General features: G+C 45.0%; 1 protein-coding gene across 1 annotated transcript in view; it reads right to left on the reverse strand.

Annotated features, from left to right (window-relative positions):
* Positions 1-4,205, reverse strand: part of LOC142160027 (uncharacterized) — a 334,423-nt gene that overhangs the window by 226,290 nt on the left and 103,928 nt on the right. The gene's annotated exons all lie outside the window — the stretch shown is intronic.

The raw sequence follows: 4,205 nt of genomic DNA on the forward strand, positions 1-4,205 counted from the left end.
ATGTGACAGCTGTAGTCACGTGGTACACAGGGCAGGCTGCAGTGTCCCTGTGTATCTATGACAGTAATGGTGATATCACCGGGTCATGTGACAGCTGTAGTCACGTGGTACACAGAGGAGGCTGCAGTGTCCCTGTGTATCTATGACAGTGATGGGGAATCAGACAGAGCAGTGATCTAGATACAAACATTGTAATATTTATACTTACTGCAGATGGAGGTTTTGTCCTCTCTGTCAGGCCAGAAAAGAGACTTAAAACAGGATACATTTTGGTACTTCATTATTGGCTGCTATATTACAATATGTGAAGTTCTATCTATTCATCTATTTGCCACTGCTTATATTTTATTTCCATGTGGACTGCTGCAGAAAAGAAGATTCCAGTTTGATCTTAAAGGGTGGGGAAATAATAGATGTTTGTTTTTAATTCCACATAATTTAATTTGTATTTAATTATATTTCATTTGGTAGATATGACTCATTCATTAATAACATTGGCAAGACAATATTCTCTGTTAGATGTATGACACATTATTATATTGTACAAATACTGATAAATGTGGCTTATTACTAACACTAAACCCACATTTCTGCACCTTCCTGAGGTAAACCTGCGGCATGTACAAGTGTTGGAGAGCTGGATGCACCTGACTGAGGTAAACCTGCGGCATGTACAAGTGTTGGAGAGCTGGATGCACCTGACTGAGGTAAACCTGCGGCATGTACAAGTGTTGGAGAGCTGGATGCACCTGACTGAAGACATAAATGTGCTTTTTCATGAATGGGTCTTTTCATGCTAATGTTCAAGGCAAAAATGCATTCAACTCTGCTCTGTACGCTGCATTGTATGTGTTTTTAACTGATACTACATTTTGTGCAAATACTGCAGTATAATCAGATAAGCTTGACATATTTCACTGTACACACAGTGGGCTCTTAGTATCTCATATATAAAATAAATATATATATATATATATATATATATATATATATATATATATATATATATATATATATATATATATACATATATAATATAACACACGTACTGTGTGCCAGAATTTAGAAATGCTGGTATGGAAATTTAAAGTTAATGCCATGTCAAATTAATTTTAAGTGCTTTTTATCACTATAGCTGTCATGGGCAACAGGCTTCCCCTAGGAGGGCTGGCAAATTTTGGCCCAGGGGGCAAGTCTCGACTCAACAGCCTATTTTAAAAGAAAAAAATGAAGATGGCCCAGTGACCAATGTTGACATAAATCACTATATTTTAAACAGCAATGTTTTATTGTAATCGGAGCTGTAGTCCTGAGTTGAAATTCAGTTTCTAAATGCTGGAGTTGTTGGAGTCAGGACTGGCTGGGGATTATGGTTCCCATTGGCCTAATCTACCTCAAGGAGTTGCGAAACTGAGGAAGGTATAATCGGTACCAGTCTTTGCACCAATGTGTGTCCACCAAGAGTAGGATGATGCCAGGGCTGGGCCACTGTCACCGCAGGCAATAGGATGTGTGAGCAACCTGGGGATCTAGGTAAGAGAAGTGTCTCCACAGTAGCTGGTCATCAATAAAACTCTCTCTGATAATTGAATGTGTGTGTCACTTTGCACATAAGTAATGCTCTATTTTTATATATGTTTTTATCTAGAGGTCTGTGAGTCACTGGCTCTCGTTTAGAGATCAGATTCCACTTTTCGGGGAAGAAACAGCAAACAATGCTTCCATTGTCAAACAGATTTTTTGCAATGGCAGCTATTTAAATCTGCAACGCAGAGCAATTTTCAAATGAGTTAACTTGAGTAATATGACAAAATCCTATAACTATCAGCTTGATGTTTGTCACGGTTATAGACACCGTAGGATGCACCAGCTGGTATTTACGCAACTGAACAGGGAGGCGCGGAGTCTAACGCACCCCCAGCCTTCACCAGGGACCCCCACAAGGAGGGGTGGTCTTGGCTGCGTGGGATGCGCAGGTCGCGGTTCTCCAAGTCAGTTACCAGCACGGTGAAGAAGACAGGAATAGTCGGCCAATCCGGGTCAAACCAAACAGTAGGAGCAGTACACAGGGAGAACCAGAAGAAGCGTCTGGAACAAGCAGAGGGTCAAAAGCAGACTGTGCAGTACCAAGTCAGAATCCAGGAGAGCAAGCCAAGGGACAAGCTAGGAGTCAGCAGAACACACAATGGAGAAGACAATAGGAGTGCTGGAGCAGCGGTGAACCAATACTCTGGCACTCTAATGATGCCAGAGTGCTCCTTAAGTAGCACGGGGAAAAGAATGATTCGGCAGTCAGGATCAACGGACAGGACGCTCGGGCAGCGCATGTGTGCGCAGTGAGGCCCCGGAAGCTGGAAATGATAAAGGAATACGACCGTCCCCTGCACCTAGGAAGGGTGTGGGGGGTGGCGCCTGACAATGTTACACTGATACAAATTACACATTGCTCACCAGGGAGTCTTCCTATGTGTGTGTTAGAGCTAGTAGTGAAAACTGTCCCAAATATGAACCATTCAGTTATTTGGGAATCACAAATGACTGTAAATTGTGTTTAAATCCCAGTTTTATATTATCTATTGTCCCCACTCCATGTTTCCCAGTGCCCATATGGTTCACAGCCCTCTCCATGGGGTGGCGGTGAGGGATGCTGTCAGCACAACACAACCCATTCCAGTCTTTCTCCAGTCTGCTGGTCAATAACAGAGCCTCACTTTGGGCCATCACTCTGCCTCTCCAGCAGAAGAAGGCAGGGAAAAAACAAAGTTGTAATAGGACACCAGAAAGGGACTCTTTTATCTACTGTTGGGTCAAGTCTGTGAGTCAAGGCTCTCAATTGGTTGGAATGTGTCCATGGACTTGGGGATTGGTGGGCTAGCGAGAGCCTAGAACTAAACCATTGGATGGAACTGTGGCCAACTGAAAGTGAGGGAGGCTGTAAGACTAGGAGCTGTTCACAGTAGTGTATGGAACGTGTGTCTGCTGTACCAGACTGGGAGCTACGGTCCCTGCCTTACTGGGTTTGTTGTGGATGCTTGTAAAGACTGCCTGCAGGGCCGGATTAACAATAGGGCTAACTGGGCTACAGCCCAGGGGCCTCGGGCATCCAGGGGGGCCTTTTAAGTGCTCAGCAGCAGTATTGATCGGTCGGGGGCAGGGGCGCCCCCGGTCCGATCAATCCTGCTGAGCACTTTCACTGCAGTCTTTCCCCGGCGCGCTGTAGTCTCCTTACTGAGGAGATCTCGTGAGTCTCACTCTCATGAGATCTCCTCTGTAAAGAGCATACAGCACGCTGGAGAAGGACTGTAATGCCAGGAGAAGGAGGTAAGTGCCTTGGGGGCGGCTCGGCTCACCAGGGGGGGGGGGGGGGCGCAGCTCAGATCACGGGGGGGGGGGGGGGGGGGGCAGCTCAGATCACGGGGGGGCCCTCACGAGGGAATGGAGGCCCCCTTAGCCCAGGGGCCTCCATTCCCTTAATCCGGCCCTGACTGCCTGCTTCACTAATCGGCTCGAGAGGCCGAGTCCTAGGAGGGGTACAATCTCTGTCATCTCTCCTGGTTACTGATGATATACATTTTCTCTGCATTTATTTATTGTACCAGTTATACTAGTGTATTGTGTTGTATAGACTGCAGTGAGCCTTGTGTACATAATGTGTTGGGGTATCACTCTTACTTTCAGCTATACCAAGTCCATTCCTTCCTTAGTTATGCTTAGGGGTCTTATTAAATAATGTAGTAACCAAGATTCATCTGAGGGGCTGTCAACTAAAACTGGACTAACAAAGTGCAAAACTGCATTAACTCATTGCAGGTAATCAAATCAAATTTTCAAACAATGAAAGCAAAATGATGACTAGTTTGTATAGGTTACATATTTTTTCCCCTTTTAATCTTTAGCAAATGACCCCAAATATGCCCTAGAGAACGGTATCGCTGAGATAATAATAGTGACACTTCCCCATGAGACACAGACCTATAATAAATGTAATTTGTGGATTCATCCCAGTAACAACTGCAGAACTTTCTCCTCTCTGCTTTCTGCTACAGCTGACTGAACAGATGGTTCTAAAGACACAAAGCACTTCCTGGTTGCGGTGCGTGCCACCTGACTTCCTGGTTGTGCGTTTCACCTGACATCCGGGCCATACATGCTTCACTGTGACACTAATCAGGAGTCAGGTGGAACTCACAACCAGGACGTCAGGT

The sequence above is a fragment of the Mixophyes fleayi genome, chromosome 6 (genome assembly GCF_038048845.1).
Source record: "Mixophyes fleayi isolate aMixFle1 chromosome 6, aMixFle1.hap1, whole genome shotgun sequence".
NCBI classification, from domain to species: Eukaryota; Metazoa; Chordata; class Amphibia; order Anura; family Limnodynastidae; genus Mixophyes; species Mixophyes fleayi.